Below are 17,739 nucleotides of genomic sequence, written 5' to 3'. Positions count from 1 at the left end.
GGGAAATATTGAAATAATTGGTTGAAAAATTCGAAGACATCATCTTTTTGCGTGGCGGTGACATTCGCTGGTCAATATTTCTGGTCCTACTCGAAACATTTTATTGTTGGCTCTTTAAATAACCTACTTAATGCACTACTTTCTCTTTCATGCCTATTTCCTATTGCCTCTTTTGCCGTTGTTAACCTAACCTAACTTTTCATATGGGTTTACAAAATCTGACTATTTGGAGACTCTCTTCCTAGTTGTGCCACACGTCTCATCTACATTTCTTTCACTTCAATCTCTATCCCATAATTTTTGGGTTTTCGCCACTTTGATGCCTAGGGCTCCCCTCATCGCGTGCCATGTAATTTTCTGCTGATTGGAATTTTTTCTATGGAAGAAAATGCGCTAAGAAAAATAATTATCAAAAATCAAAAAGAATTCTGAGTCACTTCAAACTAGCACTCTTTTGTACTAGAATTTAATGGGCTATAAAACCGCATACTCTAAAATTTTCTTCAAAATCTGAGTAAAAAGATTAAAATTTTGCCAAAATTTTTTTTTTTTTTACAATTTTTGTATACAGTTTGAAATATGATATTTATTATATAATATAATGAGCTAAAATTTCATTGAAAAATAATAATCAATAAATGAACAAAAGAAATATGGCCATAATAGGTGAAAATGTTGCTGGCTTAAATAGGGGACACGTCGCATATGACGGACACCTTCGTAAATATTTTACTAAAATAATAATTAAAAGCAGTTGTGAAATAAAATTTTAATGCCATTTGTTTGCTTCAAAATGAAATCGCCTTACTTGCTTTCCAGTTTTTTTTTTTTTTTTGTAAGTATCCACAACTTTCTAAGCTTCTTGCTGCATGAATCATAACTACTCCACTTCCCAGCTCGCTTTCGAAAAATCAAAATTTCATACATAAAATAGGTGCAATGAGAAATCGAATGAATAAATTCTCTCTTATAATTTGCGAATTTCAATCACGTTTTCCCCTATCATTTATTACAAAATTACACACAATTTGAAATCACCTTCCATTAACTGCAACTTGAATAACACGGCGAACAGTTCAATGCCTTCTCGCTACCTTTTTAAACAGCCTTGCCAAAAGCAGCCAATAATCGTGCCGATCCTATACAATCGACAAGAATTTCAGTTGTAATTTAGCTGATTGTAGATCTGCAAAGCAAACGGAAGAAAAAACTTGTAGAAAGCAACCCCACCAAACAAAACCAAAAAAAAAAAAAACAAAAAACCAAGTGAACTGTGAAATCTCACAACGATTCCAAATCAGTTACTATTATTACTATAGCCAAGCAAGAAGTGAAAGTAAAATTGTAACTTCTGCCAGCCGATCGTGTCGCCTCACTTTAGTAAGTAAAGTATTACAGCATCACGATCGCATTTGAGACGAATGGCGGATGGCGGGGTGCTCACTTGTTGCATTTATGTTGAGTTCATAGTGTTTCTGTTGTTGTATTCGTATCTTTTCATTTTTATTTGGCAATCATTTCTGAGTAAGGCCGACGACATCGGCAAAAGCGCGCCTGAACGGCCACCAACCCTAGTGCACTACAAAAACAATAAACAATTGCGCTTTATAGAAGGCAAGAGGTGAGCGAATTTCTAGGAATTTTTTGATGCCTGTGGTCGTAAACAGACATTTTACTTTCTTTGCTTTGGCACTCATTTGGCTGTGAGCCTAGAGAGAGAGTAGATGGGAGACTGTGAGCGCTTTACAAGAGCCCAAAGGTCTTCAATAATTATTATTGTAAATTTAAAGTACGAACTCAGCATGATCCCTTTCATTTTCCAATATTCAATAAATATTTTTATGGTCGTTGAATGATGTGGAAGAGAGGTAAGCGAATAAGGTAGGTTTATTAGTAGTATAAGTTTTTAATAAAGCCTGAATATGCAGCTCCGTACTCTCAAGTGCATTTATATGCTGCGCAAGCAATTTTTTGCTGGACCATTGATCGACTGTGAGCTTCTGCGAAATTCGACTGATAGGCACGAAAATAAGCATAAGAAATATTTTGAGCGGCGAAGATAAACAAATATTCAAGATACATTCCATGTCAAGTGATCCAATGGATTGGATTTTTATGAAAAAGGGTTTATTTCAAGGCGAATTAAAGGTGGTATCGGTAAGTCAGCTGATTTGTTTTTTCTTTCGCCGTGTTCATGTGAATGTCAGCCCAGAATGAAACAAAGCGAATTAATTTTGTATTTTTTTACTTTGCCAATACTGCCAATACTTTGACAATCAAACGTACAAAACATTGTTGTTGGTCTAGTGCCACCACCTTTAATGAATGCGCCTTCGTTTATTTTAAAATATAATATAATAAGGAAACGGAAAGAATTTAATAATTTTGAGATTTATGCAATATTGAAATTTTTTTATGGGGTAAATGCGCTTCGGCGGGTAAAAAAAGGCCAATTTTCAATATTTTCTTTTCTATGTAAAAAATTATTTATTTAATTCAAACTTTCTTCTGTCTTATAGATACATATTTAAAAAATAATCTCTGAAATTTTAAAGAAAAAAAAAAATTAAAACTCCTCCATTGTGACGTCATCTCCGGTGACCCCTCGAAAAAAGGTGCGTCCGCGTTGTCAGCATAACTCCTGATAGGATCATCAAAAATGAAAAAACAAAAAAAAATGTTTTAGTTAAGACCATAAACTCGTGCTTGAACGAAGGAAAGAAAAAAAAAGTAAAAATTGGAATTTTGGCAGGCATTTTTCCAAAAAAATGAAAATTTCGGTCAAACTTCTTGCTATTTTTTTTTTTTTTTAATAGTTGTAATTGAAAAAAAAAATCCTTCGTTCAGGCACGAGTAAATTGTATCTCGAACACCTGAAAAAAATTTCATCAAGATCGGTTGAGTAGTTTTCGAGAACATTTGACAACCGACTTTGAAAACACAGTTGCGAGAAAAACGCGTTTAGAGTTTTGAGTAACAATAAAAGTGGCTTAGAGCGCACACATTCCAAAGGCTGTATCTCCGAAACTATTATTCGGATCGACTTGAAAAATTAGGATAATATTCTTGAGATGTTGTAGAATTAATAAGCAAAAAAAAATAGAGTTTTTGAACCCACGAAACCCATGTAACCCTTTAAGTGAATTATCTTCTATACATTTAAATTTTTGCTTATTGCTTTTATGTTTTATTTTTAAATTTTGCTTTTAAATTTTATTTTTAAGGGAAAAAATAAAATTGTATAGCCAATGAAAATTTTTGAAAAAAATAAAGATTTGTAGAAAAAGTTTCATATTTTTGTCACTACGAGTAATAGCTGAGACTATGCTCTGTAATCCCTGAAAGTTTCATAGTAGTGTTCCCGAGTTGTACATATAGAAAAACGTAATAATAGTGAAGAATCAGTGCAAACTAACACTAATTTGGTTGCCGTGACATGTCAAAATGACCAGAAATGAATTAGACGGCGAATTACTAATAAATTATACCATTAAACAAGCACCTCACGCACCAGTACTAAAGACAGAACGCTTCAAACCAGTACTAACGATAGAACGCTGCCATGGAAAAACATAAAAGAAAATATTTCTACCCCAAACACCACTTTCATGGAGCTCAACTAAGGACTGCTACCAACAAATAAACCCCACTAAAACCAATATTACAGATTTTATATATAATATAAAAAAATAAAAATAAAGAGACGTAGAAGACAAAACTTCAATTCAGCTTCAAATCTTCAAACGGAAACCCAATGACCCGCCTATTCTCACCACAAATACGGCTGGCCCTAATCATAGGAAAAGAGATCTATGCAGTAGAGTAGTCTGCTTCGTCCTCGTCCATTGAATATAAATATCCGTCTAACGGCTAAGCACTCTTCTGACTATCTGCGGCTTTCGTACAATTTCTGATGATGCTTCCTACGTTAGTGCAGGACTAATACCGATAGACATTTTCGTTAATAAAATGAAAAGATTATAAAGCGCCTTTTAAAAGTGACGCCCAGTTGTCAGTAGTGAATAATTCCTAGACGTTACCTTTTTTATGTCAGCGAACTGTAGAAGCTGAGCCAAATTTGACAGTCGATATGAAAGCTCAGAGGTTAAATTCATCGCATGCAACAGTTCACAGGCACCTGGTTCAGTTGGGAAAGGTTTCAAAGCTAGGAAAATGGGTTCCGCATAGGCTTTCCGTCGCCAACCTTCAGCAGGGAGTGAATGTGTGGTCTCAGCTGCTGCAACGGCTTGAAAATTAAAGTTTTTTGAACCATATCGTTACTGGTGATGAAAAATTGGTCCTTTACAATAATCCTCTTCGCGAACGCCAATGGTTAGATAAAGATGAAACCCCAGAACTGACCCCTAGAGATGGCCTTCACCCCAAGAAGATTCTCCTGTCTACTTGGTGGGATATGACCGGTATTGTTTATTATGAACTTCTGGAACCAAACCAGATGATAACAGCTGATTATTATTCCTCTCAGCTATCAAACCTGAATGAGGCACTTAACAAAAATCGACCGTATTTAGTTAATAGACGCAAAGTTTTGTTTCCCCACGACAACGCTAGACCTCATACCGCAAGGCAAACATTAGGCAAGCTGAACAAGCTCGGATAGGAGCTAATGCCACATTTACCATACTCTCCGGATATTTCACCTTGTGATTATCACCTTTTCGGTGGACTTCAATGCCATATGAGTAACAAGAACTACTCCTCAAAAGAAGCTTTAAAAAGGGATATCGAAGCGTATTTTGGCTCCAAGGACAAACACTTTTTTGAGCAGGGAATTAAAAATTTGCCTAAACGTTGGGAAGACATTGTAAATAATGAAGGAAAATATATTTTTGATTAATAAATACTTTAAACATCTTTTTTATTAATTTTAAAACCACCTTTAAAAAACGCACGAACTGACCCGATAAAAATAGTCGATCTTTAAGAAGAACATATCACAAAATTATTGATTTCTGTGGTGGAAATAATCATCGGATTGAGTCGACAATTCAAAGGTTGGTGAAAAGATTTAAAAGATTGGTTCTGTGGAGTAAAGAGTGGCACACCAAAAACTGAACATTCTTTTGCGAATATTTCTGCTGTAGCGCTAAGTATAGCTGAACGGCCTTCCACATCGATATTTTGACGTTCTCAACAATTAGGCATTCATGAATCGAATTAAAAGTTTAGAAAATAAAGATTTCCATCACTCAAAATAATTTTTGTTTATTAAGAAAAGAGTTATTCAAAAAAAAAAAACGAAAAAAAACTTGGATGATAAATTTTTATAAATAAATTTGGATTAAGGCGAAGGAAGAATTTAAAAATAACATCCATTTGTCAATTTTTATTTACATTTTCAACTCATCCTATACTGGTGATTTTGGTCATACATTATGTAGCGCTCTTTTGTCCATTATGAAGTAGGTCTTGACTAGAGTAGGGCTGCTGCAGAGGCTGACAACTGACATTTCGCTTTGCTCTAGTCAAACGAATTACTTCAACTGCATAACCAACCGGTGATTTTTAGTACAGTTCAGAACCAGTAGGTTTGTCTACAGGGCAATTGGAAGTTTTTAGGTCAACTAAATAAGTGCAACAAGGCTAAAGAGTTGTTTAAGAATAAAAATAGTTTTGATAGTATTTCGATAAACTGTAAACGAATGCAGCGACTATTGTTTTATTAATGCATGTATGTATGTGTGTGTGCAGTATTTAATTTTTCTGAAAAACAGCATTTTCTGCATTACAATTTTCCGTAAGCATTGCATAATTCTAATTTTTTAGTTTTTTCGATTACAATCAGCAGAAGCTGCAGTTGAAATGCTAGCAGCGAAGCCAAGGTGCAAAATTGCAACATCTCATGTTGCAAGCGTTGCAAACTAAGTGTAGTCACAAGTCAAACGAAATCGTGATATATCAAAAGTCGCGTTTAATCAATTGTTAAATGCCAAAATCGATGGCTGTTTTGAATGCGAAGCGCGGAGATGGGACAACCAGTGGCAAACTATTGTTAAAAGTATGGCAAAAATAAACAAGAAAAAAACCAATATACGAACAGTTCTTCATTGTAAGTATGTATATATGTATGTGCATATGTAGGTGCACATGTACCACTACGTACATATTTTTTTCTTTGACTACTCAGTCCCCAAATCAAAAGTGTGTCATCTTCGGCTGCGAGGCGCGCAAAGCATGGAACGTCTCCATTGACACTGTGTGTTTGTTGTAGTTTCTTTTTGTTGACTTCTTATTTATTTATTAACATCTTAAAAATAAAAATACATAAAACCACCAGCATAGCCAACGTGTAAGTTGGTGGCGGCAAACAGCAGTTTGCGCAGCTGGAAAATCTTAAAACAATAAGCAAACTAGCAAAAGTTTTAGTTTTTCTGCGTCTTTTGCAACGAACAACATGGAACTGTACGTATGTGTGCATGTATGTAGGTGGATTGTGTGCTCTTCTTGTCGTAGTTTTTCATTTCTTTTCTTCATCTACATCATTGTTTGGGTGATATGTGTGTTTTTTCTCATTTCTGGCGCTGTCATTGCATAATCGCTAAAATGACATTGTTCCCACAGCGCTCAGCTGCACTGGTCGCTACTGTGTCTGTGAGGAAGATTGCAATATTTACCACTTAACACAGCTGCTGCACCCTCTATTCCGAAAAAACCCTACTATTTTTTATCAATAATAAACAGTGTCCAGAAGCTGAACGAAAGTCGTCGGTGAATTTCTGCATTTTTGGATTGTTGAAACTGACAAACGAATACAAAAATTTGTTTGCCTTACTCCTTCTCAATGACAAGTTATTAAGGGTTGTTATATCATATAAAACACGGGAAAGTGCGTTAAAATTTTCATATTGTGGTCTTTTTGCGATCATGGATACCATTGCATTTAGTAATAACCATTAATTTATATTAGTCAACTACCTGCAAGCCCAAGATAAGTACGATTTATTTTCTATGTGATTTGGTATTAACCAATCATTATTATTCTAGAGGTAATGTCAGAATCTTGCGCTTCCAAACTTAGTTTTAGTAACAACTTAGATTTATAAGTGTAAAAGTTGCACCGTCCCATGTTCCCACAGTCTAATTTTAAAATGTTTTTTTAGGTTATTCTTACTCAATATCGTAAGGAGTATTCTTTGAAAAATTACTGAAATATGGAGAGAATTACGAACCTCAGTTTTTCTCTTCCAAATATGGTCTTTCAGGGATCAACAGAGAATCAGTGAAAGGATCAAAATATGCTTTTAATAGATTTAGTTCAAAATTTGGTGAAAAGTGGAAGAACTTTTCTTTCGGAAAAACAAGGAGGAATTTAAAAAAAAAAGTGGCAGAAATTTAGTTTTCAATGTCTTCCTTCATCAAGTTCAGCCATCGATGTCTGAGCGGTCTCGAAAGAAATTCGATCACTCGAGTGAAATTCAGGCCATTCAAGCTGCTGTGATCACCATACTCAACAACATTTGCAAGGGTGCTAACAAAAGTTTCCTAACTTGCGAGGAAAAAATCATAAACAAATTTTAATATTTTTATACTCGTATGTTTTATATAAAAAATTAATATTTTATAAAATAAATTTCATATTTTTAGGCTTTATCATTTCTTATTTTTTCCCACAAAATTATTTTTATTCCAATACATTTTTTTAATTTGTAAATCAATTGTGGAAAACAGTTCTCAAAATCACGCACACCACAAATAGAAGGCAAATAGAAGGCGGAGCTCAGTCAAACAATCAATTAAAGGTGTAAGAACCAATTTTTTGCTATCGAAAACTTTTCTCCTTTTCTTTATTTTTGCAAATACTCAGAAATCACGCGGGACCAGATCTGGCTAGCGACGGGCGAATTTCTTAGATGCCAGAAAATGCAATTAAGTTACTGGTCAGTGTGGATAGGCGGCGCAGTTCCTCTTTTTTCTATTTCCCAATAAAATTTCAAATACTTTTGGTAGGCAGTTTTCAATTTACCATTTGACAGATATTAACTAAAAAATATCGGGAGGAAGACCAGCTATAATTTTTGCTCTGATGAAGTAAACCAAGATCATCATCACTTTCTTTGCTAGCTTTTGTTGTCATAACAGGTGGATTTGCCCTTAATGGGCTTCATACCATTGACAGCTGCTTGGTTTTCGGGTCGTACTTACCACATAAAAACATGTTAAGTCATCTGCTGTGATTATATTAAAGTTGATAGACCCTCCGTTAGTGAACATTCTTAGGAAATATTGTAAAAAACTAACTCAAGCTTCATTAAGATTCTCGTTCAAAATTCGTGGTAACCATTGAGTAAATTTCTTCGTGTATTATAAATTATTCCACAATATTCACGAAACTGCCATTACATTTAAGCGTAATTCACTAATTATAATTTTTGCTTGTCGAAGACCCACTAGGAAATCTATGCCTTTCCCATGGCTACATTTATCTCGTCGGTCGAAGATGCCAGCCGTTCTTCCCGAGGCTAGTCTTCCACGAAAAAATGTTCGATCTGAAATCTTACTTACAATGGCCTTAAGAGATACCGCGTTGGTTTTATGTACAGTTTGTAACTCATTGGGAATTTCTACGGGCTTGAATTAACGTCGAAAGCCGGAAAGAGTCGCATGGCGAACTTCTTACTGCGTTGTAAGCGGAATTTCGACCGGCCATTCATCAGTAAGTTTATGTTTTGTCGTCTTCACTCTTACAGATTTTTTTTTAAGATTTAAATTGAAACATTATCAGATTATTACAAAATTAAAACCATTGCTGGATTTTGCAAAAACATAATATATAAAATATCATACATTTTGCAAACTTTTCTTAATTCCCTTGTATTTATTTTTTATAGTTTTACTGACTGTAGACTAACGGCAGTCATAGCTGGCTTCTGGTCTATCGTCATAGTTGTAAACAACCGGAGAAAAAGGAAACAATCTTCCATTTTCTCTGTGAATGCCCTGCCCTATGGAAGGACAGAATGTTAACCCTGGGCAAACCGCTGTTCAAGAGTCTCGAGCAACTGTCTGGCTTAGACGTCAACAACCTAATAGGGTTTCTAAACCACACAGACTGGATATAGTCTTGCTGTACGAGTAAATAACTATTAAACAAAATGGTGCGGAAGCACTAGTTAGATTCTGGATGAATCACCACTCTAACCAACCAACCAACCAGTTTAGCTGATCATTTTACATTCCTCGTATTGTTAAAGCAAAATAAAAGAAATAAAATTCATTATGACGTCGAGAGAGTACTAAGTAGAGCAAAAGAAATTTACAAGTACGTATTAAAATATATAAAAACTTATAAAAACATAAAACAGATATCAATAAATAACATTTACCAAAAATCTAGATTTTTAAAATTAAAGAACATCTTTCTTTTAAAAAGTCCTATCCTCGAAGACAGTTGCTTTGAAGCAGAAGGTCAAGATGTGGATTAAGAAAACATTTTTTTCTTTAATATTTTTCCCAAAAAAGTATAAAGAAATCGCTTTTATTTTCAAAAAGTTGGGCATTTTTTGAAATAGAGGGTATATAAATCAAACATTGCTGTGGAGGGCTGCCGCGCTCCGTTGGTGGCATTGTGTGGTATGTTGCAAGCAACCGTTCATAAGCCAAGCTAGTTTTGCTGCTGACGTTGACGTTAATAAGCGCAGTGGCGTTAATGAGTTTTTCTTGGTACTTAATTGGCGCTTCAATTGTTGCTGGCACCTCTCGTATAGATGCTCATGTAGGTGTGTATGTGTATGAGTGCACTTTTGCACGAAGAGAATTAATTAGCTCAGCGCACATCCGAGTCCATTTGACGGCAATTCCTCTAAGGCTGTGGCATATTAACGCAATTATTGCACAACTCTCTTTAAAGTTTATTTGTGGTTGATTTTCCCAGCACAAAAAATACTTAAAGTTCAGTAATCAACGGCAATCGTGCATTATTTAATAATAACTAATATATAATAAAGTATAAGGCCAAATTTACAAATGGAAGAGTTAAATGTGGGAAATGGAACTCATACATACATATGTATATGAGTATGCGCATGTGTGGTAAGTTTCGCGAAAGTGACATTGGATTATCATCACATCAGTACGGCTTCAGAAAGCAAAGTTCGACCATAGCGCCGATGGATGGGTGGTGAAAGGCTATATTGAGCAATGGCAAGTTTGGATATGAAAAGCCATGAGGAAAAGATTTTAAAGGTGAGCTCTTTAGCATACCGTTATTTGGCTCTGAGCGAATTTTACAGAATCAGCTGATGGGTTAACGTCACTTGGGGCGTGTTTACAAGAAACTGAGACTGTGTTAGTGATATACGAAAACAATCACCCAATGCGACTTCGTTGCCGTCTGAACAACGACTGATTATACGAGTGTGTGAATACATGTAAAATGATCGTGCAGAATTTGGCTGCTGAGTCCCCAGTGACGTGATAGCCGAATTTCGCCTCACCATTTTCTTTTTTACGATAGTTAAAGAGTAAACCTCGTAAATCTATCATCCTTGGGGAAAAGCAATATTATGCAATGGTGAGTTTGGATGTGGAAAACGGCTTCAATTCCATAGGCTGCTTACATTTTCAATATAATGGGTAAGAAATTACTTGGTTAACAGAGTCGTGAATAGTTCTGCAGTCTACAGAGGAAAAATTATGCTATAACAGCAGGAGCGCTGCAGAGTTCAAAGTACGGTGGGAGAATTTAGAAACTGTGTCCAACTCTAGGCCGTTAACGGGCTCTCGCCGATTTTAAAGGAATTAGCTGATTTGCTAATGTAATAGTGGATGTGGGAGCGATTTGTTTACAATAGAGGTCGGCAGAAACTGGGATTTCATTGGTGATATAAGAAAAATCAACGCAGCCAATGCTACCGGGTTTTTTTCTCGTTGTCGCCTGATCAACTATTGATTGGAAAAGCATGAGAATACGTGTGAAATGAGCTGGTAGAATTCTGCTGCCGTGTCACGTATGACGTAGCTGACGAAGTTACACTCATAATTTGTGCTTCGGATGGCCAAACTTTATAATCTATTATCCTTGGCTTCATAGCTGAACCGAAAGACGTGGAATATCAGGTATGATGATGTGGTTCGATTACCCCTGTCTGCAGTAGTTGGAATTATAGGATTTGTAGTTGATTTCACGCTGAATGTGATGGCTGAAATATTAACAGACAAAAAAAGATATATTAGATAGAAGTAAACTTCCCAATCGAAACAGCAACAAACTAGCAGAGAAAAACTAGGCGGTTCAAGTCAGCACTGGTAAGAAATCAGAGGTAACCTCCTTCAAAATAGGAGGCTACGGGGAGAGTACGATACGCTCATATGATGCAAACCCTAATTATGATCTCGGGCATTATTATTTCCAGAAATGGCGGAAATTTGGGCGAAATTACTGAAGGTAAAATATTATAAAGGGTATTTAAATTTCAAGGGCCGTTATTGAATGTGTACCACATCTAAACGTCAAATTTTTTCTGCATTTCATATTACATTTTTTAATTTCAGACTACTTCAATTTGAACCATGGAAAGATACACAATCGAGAAACGCGTTAAAGTTATTCAGGCTTATTATGAGAACGGTCAACAGTGAATGACCAGTTTTCGAAGAAAATCATCTTCAGTGATGGAGCACATTTTCACCAGTAGATTCGTCAATAAGCAGAATTGCCGCATTTGGGCGAATGATAATCCAAGAGAGATTGCCGAAAAACCAATGCCCCCACGAAGAGTGACTGTTTGGTGCGGTTTATGGGCCGGCGGCATCATTGGTCAGGCAGTTACTGTGAATAGTGTTCGCTATCGTATCACTAGATATGGATGTGGACGATATGTGGATTCTACAGGACGGTGCCACTTGTCACACAGCTAACGAAACAATGGCTGTTTTGCGCGAAAAATTTGATGGCCGAATAATCTCACGTCGCAGCGATGGCAATTGGCCGCCAAGATCATGTGATTTGACACCGTTGGACTTCTTTCTTTGGGGTTATTTGAAAGAAAAGGTGTACGTCGATAAGCCAGCAACAATTCAAGAGCTAAAGGAGGAGATAATTCGGCACATTAACGGTATAGAACCTCAACTATGCCTCAGCGTCATCGAAAATTTGGGCCATCGGATGGAGGTGTGCCGCCGAGCTGCGGCTCCCATTTGGTCGATATTTTATTCCGTACGTAATTGCGCCATACCAGTATTATCACAACAAAGAGAAATGACAATAATTGCATAAAAAAATTGTATTTTATTCAAAATCAACACCGGCCCTTAAAACCTAACCACCCTTTAATATAAAAGACCATATGAGATACTTTTTACATTTTATTGAGAACCATCCGCATACAAAACCACTTCGGAGACGGAGACGCAACGGTTATAGCAAGCATGATACCCATCGATATCTTGGCCCTAAAAAGAGCAAGAATTCATGGCGAAAAATTAGCGATTTCATAGTCTGTTAAATTTTTCCGAAATTTGGTAGGTTTATTTTGGAAATAAAATAATAATCTTCAGATTTATTTCATGTTGAAAATTTTGGTATTTAAATTTCTAAAGGCAAATATCTTCGGTACTTTTTAACATTTTCATAAATTTTAGCTTTTTATTGTTTCACAATAAATTTATTGTTTCACAATAAAACAATTTTTAGCATAAAAAAAATGTACAATATTTTGTATTTTAAATTTTTGGAAAACATTTTTTTGCCATTTGTGAAAAATGCCACTCTTCACATTTTTTTCTTCTATAGTTTTCATTTTGAGCTGAGACTGTGCTAAGTATTCACCAAAAGTTTCATAGTGGAATTCCACTAACTTTTCAAGTTGTAGTCAAATACGTACAGGAAACCCTCTGGTAGACAGTATTTGAATGGTAACTGACAACGGTAGTACCGGGAAGGGATCGGCATTCGCAAGGTGTAGGAGGTAGGAGGTTTAGTTAGGTGAAAGCTTCACACGGACGTGGTACCAGGGAAGAGTTAAGGACATAATTTGTATTATTATGGGGGCTGCCCGCGTCATGACCTAAAAGTGGGACTAAGAGACATAAACGTGAGAGCGACAGAGAAGAGATATTTTGTCGCATAGCCGTAAAGTTTAAAAATTTCAAACTTTGTGCAAATTTCAAACCAGATTTTCATCAAAACTTCACACCATTTAATCCGAATTTTTCAGAAAAACTTTGGGTTTGCAGATTTATAGCCCATTGAATTTTTGTATTTATAATAAAGTAACGGGTGATTTTTTAGCTATTATCTTTTTAAACAGTGGGTTCAAACAGCTGACGCACGTTTCGTGTTTTGTTTCACTGTCAAACATCTTCAGTTTGGTCTATAATTTAACCATGAATCGTCTTACAAACGAACAACACTTGCAAATCATTGAATTTTATTATAAAAATGCGTGTTCTGTTAAGAAAGTTTAAAGTCGAAAAATTTACTTTCAACGACGAAGCTCAATTTTGGATCAATAGTGTACGTAAATAAGCAGAATTGTCGATTTTGGAGTGAAGATCAGCCAGAAGAATTGCAAGAGCTACCAATGTATCCAGAAAAGGTCACCGTTTGGGGCGGTTTATGGGCTGGAGGTATCATTGGACCGTACTTCTTCAAAGATGCTGCGAATCGTAACGTAACTGTGAATGGTAAGCGCTACCGTGAAATGATTTCCAACTTTTTTTTGCCCAAAATGCAAGAGCTTGACTTGCATGACATGTGGCTTTAGCAAGACGGTGCCACATGCCACACAGCACGCGCAACAATGGATTTGTTGAGAGGCGAGTTTGATGAACATTTTATTTCACGTTCGGGACCTGTCAATTGGCCACCCAGATCGTGCGATAGAACGCCTTTAGATTATTTGTTGTGGGGCTATGTTAAAGCTCATGTCTATTCAGACAAGCCTGCTTCAATTAACGTATTGGAAGACAACATTAAAGCATTTATATGTGAGATACCGGCTGAAACATTGGAAAGAGTATGCCAAAATTGGGTAAGCGGATGGAGCATTTGAAGGGCAGTCCCGGCCAACATTTGCATGAAATAATCTTCCAACATGAAATTATATGGACTGTACTATCGATTTAAATAAAAATTTCATGCATTTTTCTGAATTTTCGTGTGTTTTTTTGAAAAACTTTCCTATAGCTCTTAAAAAATCACCCTTTATATGGAATTTAGTGCCTCGAAAATCGTGCTGATTTATGACAATTTTTTTCTGCTAACTTTGTTGGGTATTTTCTTCCATATGCAAAGAAATGTTGAGCATTCGTTTTATGGAGAAAATTACAAGCTTGCCAGCAAAAAAATTGTAAAAAACCAAACCAATTTTTGTACCACTTCAGATTTGCGCTTTAGTGCACCGAAATTCCGTTGCCTATAAAACTGCAAGACCAAAACTTTTCTATAAACTCTGATGAAAAGGTGTAAAAATTTGTGGAATTTTTTTTAATTTTTCACAATATTTTTAACTTTGACTTATATGGTTTTTGTGTAGTATGCAGTATAAATTAATATAATAAAAAAAATAATAAAAAATAAATAAGACAGCAAAATTTCGGAATGCACACCCGTGCTTAAAAATATTTCCTGACAAGACGCGTGAAGCACTGATTTTTAAACGAAATTTGTTTACGAGTTTCAGTACTTGCATTTACAAAATTTCATGTCAAGGGAATCGAACCAAGCTTAGTGATTCGAACTTGTTCTAAATCTAGCTGCATGTACATGTGTGCGAATGTATGCATGTGCACATAACAACAAAAACATTGCTTACAAGTTGAGCAGTTTGCATGCCTCTATGTATGTATATAGTAGGTTTTTATGTATGACTGCTTGTTTTCCATCCCCTTCGTTGTTCAGTTAAAAGCTTCTCACTCTACCCCACTAACCACGAATGTTCCATTTGCCAACCAGGCTTGCCTAGGCCAACGACCATTAGCCATCCAAGCCAACTCTTTTCTGTACAAATGGCTGTGCATGTATGTATGGATGTATGCGTGTATGTACGTATGTATACAATTTGTGTGAAAAAACAACTTTATAGAGATAAAATTAATCAAACGCTTCAGCGCATGCGCAGGCAGCGTAACTGACTGCAACTGTAAATCGTTAATTGCTTGCACCAGTAGAAACAACAGCACCAACAATAAGAAAAATCATCAAACCACGAAAACAAAAACAAAAAAAAAACACAAAAAAACAAAGAGGCAGCAAAGGCAAACTCTTCGCGTTACAATAAAAGTGGATTAGCACAAAATCATAATAAAAGTGCCTGCGTTACACTTTCCCCACCTTCGCCGTCAGCCTTATTTGATTGGCCCCTTTTGTAGTGGCTGAAAAATGCATTTTCTCTGCACACAATATTTGCTGCCTTTGCTGCCTTTGTGCCATTATTCGCCTTTTTTGTTTTATTTTATTGCATTTCCTTTACCCATTCAGTGCACGGTTACTACGTATCGAAAGCGTGTTGGAGCGAAAGGGGTGCGGAGTTAAGTGCTAGCAAATGGGCTCTGTGAGGTACTCGAGCGGAACTTTAACTTTTAACCAACCAACAATTTATATTTAGTTCAAAATTAACAATTTAAATAAATACTGTACGAAAAATAGGGTGGCGTTACTTTGCGACTGCAGCAGATTATTTGTGAATAACAGTTATTTAGCGTAAAGCGGAAACGAAGCATTGTTATTAATGATGGGCATATTTGTTTTTCTTTTTTTCTTTTGGTTTTTTTTTATTGTGTTTTGCTGAAGTCAACTGACGGTGGGATGTGGAAGGTTGGTTTTGAAATAAGTGCCACGTTTAGAAAATTTTCTCACATTGAAATTTATTCACTCAAAAATTTTTTCATAAAATACCAAATGTCACTTGCTAGTGTATTGTAATAGTAGGGTATTTAATGTTGTAATTGCGTACATATTTGCCTCATTGGAATTATTATTTCACAACAATATAATTTTGGAAAATCTGTTTTATTAAAAATTAAGGCTGCGTACAAAGAGTCAAAGTAAGCGACGGTCAAAATTTATGAAATCAGCTTTTATATTTTTGCTCAAATGATACCTTAATATCAGATCAGTCCATAAGTTCGTGCGTATTTTACCCATAGTCGTCCTGAAGTCTTTAACTCCGACGCCTTGCTCGAACTCGTGGAAGCTGAGCCAAATTTGACAGTCGATATGATAGCTCAGAGATTAGATTCAATGCAGGGAACTGTTCAAAGGCACCTGGTTCAGTTGGGAAAGGTTTCAAAGCTGGGAAAATGGGTTCCGCATAGACTTTCCGTGGCCAACCTTCAGCAGAGAGTGAATGTGTGTTCTCAGCTGCTGCAACGGCTTGATATTAAAGTTTTTTTAACCGTATCGTTACTGGTGATGAAAAATGGGTCCTTTACAATAATCCTCTTCGCAAACGCCAATGGTTAGATAAAGATGAAACACCAGAATCGACCCCTTCACTCGAAGAAGATTCTCCTGTCTATTTAGTGGGATATGGCCGGTATTGTTTATTATGAACTTCTGGAACCAAAGCAGACGATAACTGCTGATTATTATTCCCATCAGCTATCAAACCTGAATGAGGTACTTAAAAAAAATCGACCGTCTTTAGTGAATAGGCGCAAAGTTTTGTTTCGCCACGGCAACGCAAGACCTCATACCGCAAGGCAAACATTAGGCAAGCTGAACGAGCTCAGATGGGAGCTAATGCCGCATCCTCCATATTCTCCAGATATTGCACCTTGTGATTATCACCTTTTCCATGGACTTCAATTCCATATGAGTAAGAAGAACTCAAAAGAAGCTATAAAAAGGGATATCGAAGCGTATTTTGGCTCCAAGGACAAACAATTTTTTGAACAGGGAATTAAAAATTTGCCCAAACGTTGAGAAGACATTGTAAATAATGAAGGAAAATATATTATTGATTGATAAATACTTTAAACATCTTTTTTAATAATTTTGAAAACACCTTTGAAAAACCCACGAACTTATGGACTGACCTGATATCATGAAAATTGTATGTTTCAAAAATTTAAGGTGAGAAAAATTTCTAAATATAAGGTGAAGTATACAGTTCTCAGAGTTTATCAAACTGGCCTTATTTTAATTTCAATTTTTAATCTTCAAGCCTTGAACAAAAGAATACAAGTTCACATGCGGATTTGGCTGAAAGATGTCCATGCTTTTTTCAGCATCTTCAATGGTTAGCTTACAAGGGCGTGTCTCATATTACAAATTGTAATCGTTGGATTTATCGCTTTGCCATGCCATTCAATACTGTATTGCGTCCTTAGACACCAAAACTTTTTCCAGCCACCTGCTCCACTTTTTCTCCTTGGTCGTGGTGGTAGCGAAAAATTAATCGAATTTTCTCATTTCTTACCTTAAGTGCTGTTGCCATGTATATATCGAAAGATATGGCTCACATTCAAATATGAACTTTTTTAGATTCAATTGAATGTTCCTAGCGACCCCCAAATTTTATTTAAACAATTTTGTAAATATCAAAATAATTTCTCAGGGTAAAAAACCGAATGGAAATGTGTAGATTTTTAATAAACAATTCTCTAATGGTTCTGTTTTTAATTTTGAGTTTTTTAAATGGCCAAAAATCAAAACAAAACAAAAAAATAACAAAAAATCTACGAACTGTTTATTATAAAATTTTTTAGTTTTGTTTCACCATACATTAAAAATTGCAAGCGCAGTTGGCGCATGACCGCGCGTACTCTCAATAAAAT

The 17,739-nt window shown here is 35.8% G+C and overlaps 1 protein-coding gene across 1 annotated transcript in view; it reads right to left on the bottom strand.

The window, feature by feature from the left end:
• LOC128857533 (MICAL-like protein 2) overlaps positions 1–17,739 on the bottom strand; it is an 87,612-nt gene that overhangs the window by 50,967 nt on the left and 18,906 nt on the right. The gene's annotated exons all lie outside the window — the stretch shown is intronic.

The sequence above is a fragment of the Anastrepha ludens genome, chromosome 3 (assembly GCF_028408465.1).
Source record: "Anastrepha ludens isolate Willacy chromosome 3, idAnaLude1.1, whole genome shotgun sequence".
Taxonomy (NCBI): domain Eukaryota; kingdom Metazoa; phylum Arthropoda; class Insecta; order Diptera; family Tephritidae; genus Anastrepha; species Anastrepha ludens.
The sequence above is the reverse complement of the archived record's forward strand: the minus strand, read 5'-3'. Positions and strand labels throughout refer to the sequence as shown.